General features: G+C 44.4%; 1 protein-coding gene across 3 annotated transcripts in view; it reads right to left on the bottom strand.

Annotated features, from left to right (window-relative positions):
* Eva1a (eva-1 homolog A, regulator of programmed cell death) overlaps positions 1-2,529 on the bottom strand; it is a 60,958-nt gene extending 58,429 nt beyond the window's left edge. For 2 of the 3 annotated variants that reach the window (XM_071601246.1, XM_027943832.3), the window contains exon 1: positions 1,896-2,177. The gene's annotated coding sequence lies outside the window, so the exon portion shown is untranslated. Of the gene's footprint in view, positions 1-1,895; positions 2,178-2,471 lie in introns of those variants that run through there. The other variant, XM_027943831.3, reaches the window with a different exon arrangement.
* Positions 2,530-12,702: the final 10,173 nt, after the last annotated feature.

The raw sequence follows: 12,702 nt of genomic DNA on the forward strand, positions 1-12,702 counted from the left end.
AGAAAGGTGGGGGATCTCATAAAAATTAAAGGGAGACTAGTAAAGGATAGGGGGAGAGATGTAAGAAGGGAAAAGAAAATACTGAGGAAAGATATTGACCAAATTATATTGTTACATTGTGTGCATGTATGAATATGTAATAATGAATTCCACTATTGTGTATGATTATAATGCATCAATAAAAATATTGAAAATTTTCTTAAAGTAAATAAAGCAAAACAAATGAACAGAAAAAAGTATGAGGCAATAGAGTAGTATGTTCTGATTTGGCTTAGCAACAAATTCTGGTTCTGGAATGAGGGGAGACAGGAGGACAGAGACTGGTATGATCAGACCAACAGGAACAGATGAAAGGATGAGAGCTGGAAATAATGGCACTCTGTGACCTAATACATTAAGCTAGGGTTTCTCAACCCACACTATTAATATTTTGGAACAGACAATTCTTCCTTGAGGGGTGATGGGCTGTCCTTTGCAACATGGAATACTTAGCAGCATCCCCTGATCTCTCCCCACCCCATGTGAATAGCATCCTCCCCACTTTATGGTTAAAATGGTCTCCAGACATTCATTACCAGATGTCTCTTGAGGGGCAAATCAAAACCCTAGTTGAAACAATTGCTTTAAACCCTATCATCCCAACTTTACCGATGAGAAAATTCAGTTACAAAAAGTACAGGAAGGAAGGCATCAGCATCTGCTGGGATTCAAAGGCTGGTGGTCTGGCTCCAGGACCTGTCCTGAGCCAGCCTTCTGTGGCAGAATTATAGATTTGGTGACAGGCTGGATGGCAGGGAAGGAAGGGATGAGACAGATTCAGCTGGCCACTCAATTGCAAGGATGTTTGAGTTTGAACAAAAAACATCAAGACATACTTGTTCAAAAAGGGAAAAGCCTGGTCCCCCGTGGTCTGAGCAAGCAGGAGGCCGCTCAGACGGTACAGAGGAACCCTCTACCGCTGGACTAGGTTTTGTGTACAGCACAGACGATCTGGGATCCAAATCCTGGCTGGGCCCTTTCCAAACTGTGTGGCCCTGGGCGATTACTTAATCTCACTGCATTTCATTTCGCCTATTTGTAAATAGGAATAGGAGACCCTATTCATAGGCTTGATGTGAGAGCTCAGGCAGTTAGAGCAAAATGGAAAGTTAGAGCTACATGATCGATCCTGTCCCCTCCTTCTGAACCTTTCCTTTACCTCCGCGTTCCATAGAGCCCCATATCGAGGGCACCCCCGAGTAGGTGAGACCCCCTCACCCGCAGATTAGCGGTGTGGAGCTGACTGCACCCCTCTCCACTAGCAGATCATCCCATTGAGGCTTTAGGGGGCGCCAACAGCCTTTTTACTCCGCAATCCACTCTGATTTCAGGGTCGGTGGGTGGGGGTGCGCCCAATGCGCGCCAGGAGCTGGGTGCCTCCAAAACAAGCCAGGTAAATAGTTCAACTTGGCGACACTTAAATTTCATGCAGGTAAACCCCGGGCAGGCCCCAGGTCAAAGCCAGTCACTGTCGCGGAGCGGGTGGCTCAGCCTTGCTCCTGGAGGCGGACGACAGAGGCGCCCAGATTTGGAAAGGACCAGGAGTCCGAAGCCAGGCTGCAGAGATGGGGAGCAAAGAGTTGTTTGATATCGAAAAAGAAACGTATGGAGCAAAGGGAGCAACAGGGTAATCGTAGGAAGAGGAGGAAAAAGAAAAAGAAAATGCTAGGAAGCAAGTGATCCCTGGGGGACTCAGCCTACATACAACACCTGGGCAGGGGTTCGAGAACAAAGCAGCAGTTTCAGGTCCTAAGTGTTCTGGGTGTTTCCGAAGAGGGGGCGCTCGGGAGAAGCCGGGGCCCGCTGGGAAAGCCCGGCACCCCTGCGCCCTGGGCGCGCTCTGGGGCGCCGCTTACCTTTGCCAGGACCGCAGGCGCGCACTTCCGGGGGCTGCACTCCCGGCGCTCGGGGGCTGAGCCGGGGCACCCGGAGCCGAACACCGAGGAAAGGACGCGCGACAAAGCGCCGCTCGGGTTTGGGTTGGCACCGGAGCCTCGGAGAGAAATCCCGGCCACCCGCACGGGTCGGGCCTGAGCTGGGCACACGGAGTCCGGGCCTCGGGGCTCACGGACAACTGTGCTGAGCCCCGCAAACGCTGCAGGAGCCCGAGTCCGTGGGAGGAAAAGGTTGTCTCATTTCCTTCGATCTCTCCCCTCCTCCATCCCCTTGGCTCTGGACCTGCCCTCCCTCTCCCCCGCCCCCTTCCCCAAGCCAGCGGCCCATGTGGGATCTCGCAAGACAAGAAACCTGAACGGCAGCGGCGCGCGGCGCCTCCCTCCGCGCCAAGTTAGTTTGCGTTCCCAACTCCTGCCTGCTTCCCCGCGCTTCCGACAGTCTCCAAAGCCAAGAGACTCCCCAGCGGCTGTCCCCACCCTGTCCCGAACTTCCCAGCCGTTCCCCCTTCTGTAACAAGCCCAGTTTTGGAAGCAGACCTCCAAGCTCTTGCCAGCATCCATCCTCCCATTTCTGTCCTGTCGCCTGCTTTGAACCGTATTAAAATACCCAACTCAGACAGGAAATAGCCACTTACTTTGTTAAATTTGATCAACTGTATTTTTTTCCCCGAGTGAAGAGTTTAAAGCCTGATGCATAATCTCGAAGGAATGCTCATTTTTATGGGAAAGAGAGCAGCTGAAGCCTTTGGCCTTGCTCACTCAGGTTTGAGGTTTTATTCGTTAAATTCGACAAGTATTTATTAAGAATCTGATGGGGCCGAGCTCCGGTGTTGGAAATGCAGAACCGAAACCAGAGGGAGGGCATCCTGTTCCTAGACAATCATCACAGGTCACAAATGCAGGGAAGATGAGATCCCCACGGATGCTGTCATGGGTCGGGGAGTGGGTGAGCTTTCTGCTGAGTGAAAATAGACTGGGCAGAGGCAAGAGGGAAAGAGCCCCATCAGGAGGCAGTCCAGCAAAGGACAGAGCCGAGGTAGTGAGTGATCTTGAGGAACAGGGAAAAATACTGTAGGACGAGTCCATCAAGAAAGGATAGGAGCTAAGGAGGGCAGTACAGTAGAATCCCATATCTGATGAAGAAGGACTGTATGGGGTGGAGATGTGGAGAGATTGAAAGAGAGCAGGAGAGAAGTGACTCCCAGGACCCTGGGTGGAGTAACAAGTCCCAAGTGGTTGACCAAAATCTCGGCACCAACTGGACCTGCTACTGGAAGTGTGGTCCAGGAACAGACAGTATTAATAGAACACTGAAAACTTACTAGAAATGGAGATTCTCAGGACTTCCTTGATCTACTGAATCAGAATCTGCATTCTAACAAAATTTCCAAGTGATTCAAGGATTCAAGTATGCCTTACAATTTGGAAACATTTTTCTCTAGACCACTGACTATAGACCTTCATTCCCTGGCTTTATATTAAAAACACCTGGGAAACTTTTAAAACCACTAAGAACCCCCAGCTCCACCCACACAAATACTTAATTAGTCTGGAGTGGGGCTCCCATATCAGTATTTTGGAAATGCTCTTCAGGTGATCTAATACAGAGTTGAGAAGCAACTAGACTACTCAAGAGCTACTCCATTTAACTTGACACCTTGACTTGAAAGGAAAACAGTACCCGTTTAAATGAAAGCGAAAATACAAGTTATCCTGCTCTCATGAAGAGACAGACAAATCAAGGAACCAGGTTCTAGCCTCAGACAATCACTAAATTACTATCATGAACTTGGGTAAGCCCTTCTCCCTCAGATGCCCTTTCCTTATCTGTAAAAAGAACACACACTTGACTGACTCCAAATTCCATAGCCCGGCATGCAAAGTGCCATCAGCAGAGCACTCCCTAACTCACCAACTTTATCAGCAGGCAGCTGGAGAGGCAGCGGCCAGAGTCAGGTTTCCTGACATAATGCTATGTTTGCCAGCCCAGGACACAACAAGCACCAGTATCAGAGTTTAGAGATTTGTGCACTGAGCATAGGGCCACACACAACTGGTGCTCAGTAAATGTATGATGAATGAATGAATGAATGAATATGGCATAGTTGCCAGTGGGTGAATATAGAATTGCTAGGGGGCCATTGGGCTCTAGACTAAGTTCTAGTGACCACTGGTTCTGTTCATTTCCTCCCCACAAGCTGGAGAAAGGATCCTGGAAGCACTCAGACCCAGTCTAGCTTTAGATGTAAAATTACTCTGACTTCTAAGAACTGGCAATATATGTTAAACAGTACACATCAGCCATTGGGCTCAGTATTGTTTGTTTATTTATTTATTTATTTATTTATTTTAGCAGTGCTGGGATTTGAACCCAGGGCCCTGTGCATGCTAGGCAAGCATTATACCACTGAGCCAAACCCCCAGCCCCTGAGCATCCTACTTTATAAACATTGCCTTATTTTGTTAAAATGAAGCAAATGCTGTTGAACTTCTGAACTTCAGCACCTTTTAGGAATAACAGGTATGAAAGAACTAGAGCTTCCATATAGGGTAGCCCCTGCCTCTGTTGTGGAGCAGAACATCGGTGCATCTGTTGCTGACCAGAGAGCCTCCTTAGGGCTCCTACACATCATTCTCCAGAGCAGGCATGGAAACAAATCTTGAAAGGAGTGACTGCTCCAGGATCCTACACAGGCAGATGCTTGCAGAAGCTAAGTCAGAGGACCTGTGGGCTATGACTGAGTCTTGGAGGAAGATCCCCTCAGGAACTGGGGATGTAGCTTGGTGGTAAAGTGTTTGTCAGGCATGCATGAGGCTCTGGGTCTGATCTCCAGCATCACAAAAATAAATACATAAAAATTGAAAAACACTAGTCAAAGAGGAAATCATAATGGAAATTTAAAAATATATTTTTTTAAAAAAAGAAAACTCCTCAAAGCTACCCACTTCCTGGGCGGGGGGGTGCGCGCGTGCATGTACCTCTGCCTTTATGGAGAGTCTCAATTACCAAGCCCTGTACTAGACCTTTTCATATATATCTTTTCATTTTCACAAAGCATCTTTTTGGGTAATTACTCTTGTTCTCTCTCATTTTATAAATAACACTGAAACATGAGGTGAACCTTTCTTCCTAAAGCCCAAATTTCTTAAGTACAGTCTGCTGCCACCATTGACTTCATTCACCACCACCCTTCCCACCTCCTTCCAGGGAGGAAGAATCCTCATTGAAATTCACTTATTATGGTTATAGGTCATTAGAACTCTCAGTAACCTATTTCCTCACCTGTAAAAGAAAGCTCCCTTGATTGCTTTTTTTATTAAGCTGGTGTGGCAGCTCCACAACATGTTGTCTGAGAAAAGATCAGAGGAGATAACCCACAGACTAAGAAAAACTGAAAACACTGGGGTGATCTATCCCAAGATAATAGGTGTGGTACTTCCATGATAGCACAACTGTCATAAAGAAGCAGCCACCTAATTTCCATCCCTAGAGGAATGACATTAGAGAATTAAATACCGATTAAAACTCCCAGTTAAACCAGGTATGGAGGCACACACCTGTAATTCTAGCTATTCAGGAGGCTGAGGCAGGAGGATCACAAGTTGGAGGCCAGCCTGGGCAACTTAATGAGACCCTGTCTCAAAATAAAGAATAAAAGGGACTGAAAATGTAGCTCAGCAATAAAGCATAGTGAGTTCAATCCTCAGAATTACAAAAAATAAAAAAAATAAATAGATAAGACTTCAGATTAGACAGGAGGAAGGGACACTAAGCCCCTATGCTAGAACAGGGCAGATGCTTAGTGGCTGCCTTATGAAGCCGCTCAACCAGGTCTTGCAGGGTTTGCTGGGATGGCCTTAAGGGCAGAGGCAGGCAGGGAACAGAAGATGAGTAGGAATGCACAGGATAACACAGGCAGAGCAGAGGAGGGGTCCGTGTGCGCAGTGTGCAGCTATGGTTCTAACCAGAAGTGGGGAACTGAAAGGGGTTCATGGCAGGAAACCAGGATCCACAGCTCAGGATCCATGCCTGGGTCCAGGCTCAGGGCTGTGATCTGGGCTCTCAGAGTGAGCAGCAGCCTTGCTGATGTGGAAAGTTGGTGCCAATAGGCTGGACTTCCCTGCAGAGTCCATAGGGCTCTCAAGTCACTGGTGATCAGAGCAGGGAACCACCATCCGTCATACAGGCCAACCCATGGAGAACATCTAGACCCATGGGCCCCTTAAGTTCATACAGAGAAAGCATGGTAGTTCAAAACTCAGTGAGAGTAGGCTGTGGCTTTCCCTCAGAGGCTCAAATATCATGAAGATAAGAGCTAATGGGAGGATCACTACGTCCATGTCATCATGGGCCCTGTTGATTAACTACTGTTAGACATGACCCCAGCCACAATTCTGCTGCTTCTATTTCCAAACTTCCATCTGTGTTTCCATTACAGCAATTTGATGATTTGACATCAGCCCACTGGGGCAAATTTTTGCTAGTTTTTGCTTTAAACAAAAGCACAACCCCAGACTTTATCATCATTTTACTGATGAGCAAACTGTGGTCTAAAATCCAAAGGTGAATCACACTCACACACACACACACACACACAAAATGAGCAGAGCTCCAGCTGAATTAGGGTGAGACCTTTAGACGATCATGAATCACCCAAAAATGATGAGCTGCTGCAGGGACCCCAAGATGCCTACACTGAGATATGTCCAGAAATGTCCTCACCCCAGAACCGTGTAGCACATTTATTTATCAGTGCAATTCAACATTTCTGTCACTTCCTGGAAACTGCCTGCCCTTCACAGAGAACTGTCCTAGATACCGTAGGTAACCTTGCTGCATATTACACCCGATCTCACCTGGGAAGTGTACTCAGATTGCAGGATGAGTTCCAGACCAGAACAACTGAGTCAGAATCTCTAGGGTAGAACTTTTTTATTTTTATATTTATTTTTTTAATGCTTTACAGGTAATTCATGCATGTAGTCAGGATGCAGAACCACTTTTGTATGAAATGCAGAGAAAAAACCTGAGTCCTCACAGATAGAGATTATAAACCAGTAAGGAGTTCAGTCTAGGAATGGGTTGTTTCCAAAAGTCATCAGGAAAAGGAAAACACCAAAATCACTCCCCTATCCAAGGCATATTAAGCAATGCCAGCAGGGTGCGGTGGAGCATCCCTGTAATCACAGCTACTAGGGAAGCTGAGGCAGGAGGATCGCTAGTTCCAGGCCAGCCTCAGCTACTTGGTGAGATCCTGTCTCAAAGTAAAAAATCCGAAGGACTGAGGAAATGTAGCTTAGTGGTAAAGCACCCTTGGATTCAATCCCCAATCCAAAAAAGAAACAATGCCAAATGGACAAAAATCCCTAGACTTAACCTCTGCTTTAAAGTCAGAGTAAAGTCATCCCCACATAGTCAAGGGTAGGGAATCTGGTTCCACCCTAAGAAAGTACAAATGATTGAAACCAGAATCCACGCCTGCTTCTACTATGGCACTGCTATTTAGAAGAAACCTTCAAACTTCCAGCTCTTATTAGTTCCAGAAGTAGTAAATGATCTCCAGGAGTGCAGGAGCAAGGCAGTCATGTAAACTAAATAATGAGGGACAAAGGAAATTGCCTCATGGCCCAATGAGAAGCTAATGGATGTGCAGACAGAGACACCAATGTGTCACCATTAATGATGTCACTTTAGGAAAAATCAAGAGGCCAAGAATTTTTTTTAATGCTTTGCCCTACGGTAGTTTCATATCTATTCATCTTAGCCAAAGTGATCTTGAAAAGAAAATGTACACTTGTTTAAAATGTTAGTTTGAGGACAGCAGAACAACTGACCTTTCTCACCTCCTTCCTTTCTCTCTCTTTCTCCACCTCTTTCATTTTTAACCAATTGATTCATTTATGTCATTACATCCCCGGCAAAGGATTGGGATTTCTGTTAAGGTCCCTGGATGGTCATTAGCTAGTGGCCTTTAAATTCATTCATCCCATGACAGTGTTCTGAGTTAAAGCTGGTCATTTGATAGTGTTGGTTACTAACACCTCCCAGACACCAGAGGTCAAAGAACACAGCACCCCTTATTTACATCCAAACTTCCACCAAATTTTCATAAAGTCTGATGCCTTTAATCACCAGATAAATCAACATTTACAGTTGTACCTTCTCTGAGGTGGAGATAACCAAATTATAAAAACTACATCCTCCAGACTTCATCTTTCTTTCCAGGAACATCATTCAGTTGTCAAAGACAACTTTTAATAGGACTAAAAGTTCCCGGGAATACAGACTTCACGGCTACACCCCCACAGTGCCCTAATCACATTCCCTACCGTTCTTAAAAAGTAATCTTCCTCCAGGCGAAGTGGCACATGCTTGTAATCCCAGCAGCTTGGTAGGCTGAGGCAGAAGGACTGCAAGTTCAAAGCCAGCCTCAGCAACAGCAAGCTGCTAAGCCACTCAGTGAGACCCTGTCTCTAAATAAAATACAAAATAGGGCTGGGGATGTGGCTCAGTGGTTGAGTGCCCTGAATTCAATCCCTGGTACCCACCCCCCCAAAAAAAATCTTGCCCAAAAGGATGAAATTGTGAGAAGAAAACATGAATTAAGCATTGACTTTATCTGCTCTATTACAAAGTGCAGGCTTATCTCATTGAATTATTTGCCAATCAGAGGAGGAGAGATCTGAATACTCTTGGTTCAATCACTTTATCTTCTTGCTTGGAGTAATAGAGTAGAAATCAAAATATTTCTCTATCCAGTTGCTGCCCAGTACAACATTATTTCTGATTAATGATAGGTTTTAAATCAAAACATTTCGCCAGTTAAACCATAAACCTAGCTTAATATAAAATGTTCTTCTTTTCTTTCCCTCCATGTTTTTTATAAGGAAATTCTAGTGCCCAGGGTTGACAGCCCCTCTACTTTCTTCATCTTGGCTAACAAGGTTAAATAAGCAGAAACTTAACATTAATAAATCATCTTTGTAAAGCAGTCCCTTCCTAACCAACAGGAAGCTACCATAAAAAAGAGAGGTTTCAATTACAAAAAATGAGACAATGAAACTATTTAGCATGCCTAGAGAAATTGCTAATACTTCTTTAAGAATATGCAAGCTAGATCCCTAGTCATAATATACATGGTCCATAAAGTTGTCAATAAGATAAATATCTATGTCTATTTTAAGTTGGAAATACCATTGACTCATAAAATTGAGATACCCTGCTACACTTTAGTCCCATGCCCTATCAAAAAGCTGCCCATCTTATACAGAGAGCTATGCATTTAGAACAAAAGGAGGTGCTAGAGTTTGGAATAAAGTATAAATTTAAATCAAAGCAGCTCAACCTGACAGCATAACTGATCTGAAAACTGAGCTCTATTTCAGTTTTGCATGATAAGATTACTTGCAATTCTCCCAAATTCCTCAGAATTAGTTCCCATAACTCTGCAAAATCTTGGTCTGAAAGATAAATGGGCATACACAGCTCAAGACAAATCATCCCAAACCTCTTGATTTCCTGTAGGAGTGCAGACTTTACCAGAACAGATGACTGTGTGGGATTCTGAAAACCCCACAGTGCATACATTTCGGATTCATAAAATTTGCGGTAGCAAGTGCTACAGCAGACTGTCCCTAGGCACAGGTGTGTAAAATCTAATCAAACTAACTGGTTAGCAATGTCCAAATTGGGGTGATTTCCATTCCTAAAGGAGCACCTGCAATCTGTAGCTGGTGAGCCTCCTCTGTGGATGCATCAGACCAACTTAGGGACCTACTGACGATGTAAACAAGGAATCTGAGATTTTGATCCTAAGATCATTTTTTTTTATTGGTTGTTCAAAACATTACTAAGCTCTTGACATTTCATATTTCATACATTAGATTCAAGTGGGTTATGAACTCCCATTTTTACCCCAAAGATCAGATAATAAATAAAAGGCTGATTCATTTACTTCACCAAAGTGTCCCTCCTAGGAATCCTTTAAATTATCAAATCTGATTAATATGTCTATAGTATATAATTGGTGAGTCATTGATTTATTTTTAATGGTTTACTCCCTGGCAGCACAGGATCTACTTGTAATGAGCTGTGCAGGGCAACAGAGCTTTCACACGGATGAGTGACTTCAAGTCCCCTGGGCACATGGGATTCAGGTTGGGGTCTTCTCTGTGCTTCAAGTCCCTGCTTGCCAGACCTTTCTTCCTCAGCTTCACTTCCTCCTTCCTCATCTTTAATCATTCCACTGTCTCCTTGCCCTCAGCTTTGAACATGCCTGAACCCCTCATCCCCCATCATTTAAAACATGTTAAATGTCACTACAGCCAACTGCATGGAAGTTCCTGGAAAAAAAAAAAAAAAAAACTACAAATAGAATTAACATATGCTCCAGCAATCCTCCTTCTGGGTATTTACCCAAAAGATTTGAAACCAATTTGTCAAAATATGTCTTCCCTCCCATGTAGACTGCAGCATTGTGCACAATAGCCATGATACAGAATCAACCTAAGTGTCCACCAGCAGATGAATGGATAAAGAAAAGCTGGACCACAGAATACTATTCAGCCTTAAAAAAAGAAATAAATTCTGTTATTACTAAGAACATGAAGGAAATTAGAGAATCATAAGCTAAGTGGAAAAAGCCATACAGAGAAAGACAAGAACTGCACAGCCTGTCTTACGTGTGAAATCTAATAAAACAGCGAAGAGCACCAAGTCAGATATTAGAATGGTGGCTACAGAGTCCTGTGGGGGGAGAATGGGGTACAAACTCTCAGGAGGAATAAGGAGTTTTTTCCGCTTCTATTGCTCATCATGGTGAATATAGTTAATAACAGTGTGTTGTATACTTGAAATTGCTAAGAGTAAATTTCAAGTGTTTTCATCATGAAAAATGATAAGCATTTGAAGTGATGGATATGTTAATTAGCTTAACTATCCCACATCATGCTCATTAACCACAAGGTCTCCATCTATACAGTTATAAATTGTCTATATAATAAAAATCAAACAAATAAAATATGTTAATAAATTATTGCATAGACTTTTCATATTTTTAGATATTTTTTGCATCTTTATTTTTTTTCCATAACAAAACTTCTCAGACAAATAGATGTCTTCCCTATCCACCACCACTTTCTGAATCCTCATTGGATCCTTAGCTCATGGTAGTCTAATTTTTGTCCCGCCTGGAACTGCCTTCATTAAGTCATCAGTGGCTGTCTCTGTGTCTGTGTTTCCATTTGTCTGCATTTATCTGTGGTGCTCTCAGCCTTCTTAACGCTCTCCTCCCTTCACTTCTGCATTTCCCCATTTCTGAGATCCCCTCCCACCTCTGAGATCATTCCTCCTTTGCAACCTTCTTGCACTGACTTTGACTCATAACAAATGCATCTGTTTGATCATTAAAATATCTCCAGGGTCAAGTGAAGACTCCTTAGCATAGAATGCAGAGGGCTGGCTCCTACCTGCCTCTGTATCCACTCAGTAACAACCTGTCTTATGCTTCAGCCACGTCAGCCTCTGTACAGTTTCCCCAACACGTAATGCCATTTCACACTCTGTACCTTGGTACAGTATGTTCTCGACTCCACCCCACCCCCCTGCCCCCGTACTTCTCTGAAGAATTCCAGATCATCTCAGAACAAGGTGAACAATTCCAGGAAGTCTTCTCTGCCCCCCAATAGAGGCAGCAGCAGGGATCCTTTCTAGGTCTTCAGTGGCTGATATCCATCGTAGAGCTCTGTGCTATGTCGCCTCACCCAGATCTGAGCTCTGTGCTTCTTTATCTTTCTGTCCCCAGAGTTTAGTACAGCACCTGATACATAATCAGGGTGCAAGAAACATCACATTTGTTTCTCTAAATTGAATTTAATTTGCTCAGGGCGCTCTACTCGCTGTAATTTCAGTCTTTATTGGAGCATATCCCCTCCCCAGGGTCAAGTGGAGGCCCCTGGTGACTGGCAGGATATAGAACATGCACAGAAAGCTCTCCAGATTCATGTCTACATGGACACCACATCCAGCTTATTGTCCAAGCCTGCATGGAACCACGAGGCAAGTTCACCTGAGGATCGAACCTAGATATTTTTTCCACAGGGGTCCTCAAGGCCACAGTCCTTCATGTTTAGCTTGCTCTACCCCACCTCTACCTCTCATCTCTCCCAGCAGCCCCCGGGGAGGGTGCCATGGGAAGGCAAAGTCCAGGTAGTCACACTTCATGGACACTGTCATTGATGCCACACTTCCATTTTTAGGGAACTTTCCTAGTCTCTCCTCAGGCTGTGCATCCTTAGAAATGCAAAGCCTCCCTCCCACCTCAGCCCAGAGCAGCAGAATTCCCCTCAATGAATGCAGCCAGCCAAAACACAGATCGGAAGAGGAATCCTTCTCCTACTAGAAAGTCTGTTTTCAGCCCTTCAACAAAAACTCTCACAGAAAGATGAGGAACACAAAGCACTTGCTACCTCCTGGAGAAAGAAGAAAAACTATAGCCAAGAGAACAAAACTCAGATATCTCAGAAAATTATTCTGCCATACAACCATCCATGAATTTAACTATTTATTTAAAAGCAGAAATGCCCATAAAGAACCTACATAGAATTGTTTTTCTAAATACACCTCTAGGACGCTGGGAGTAGTGGCACAATCCTGGTCTCCCCCAACTACTCAGGAGGCTGAGGGAGGAGGATCACACGTTGGAGGCCAGCCTAGGCAACCTAGTGAGACCCTATCACAAAATAGAAAAATTAAAAGGGTTGGGGATTT

This window comes from Marmota flaviventris, chromosome 14, assembly GCF_047511675.1.
Source record: "Marmota flaviventris isolate mMarFla1 chromosome 14, mMarFla1.hap1, whole genome shotgun sequence".
Lineage (NCBI taxonomy): Eukaryota > Metazoa > Chordata > Mammalia > Rodentia > Sciuridae > Marmota > Marmota flaviventris.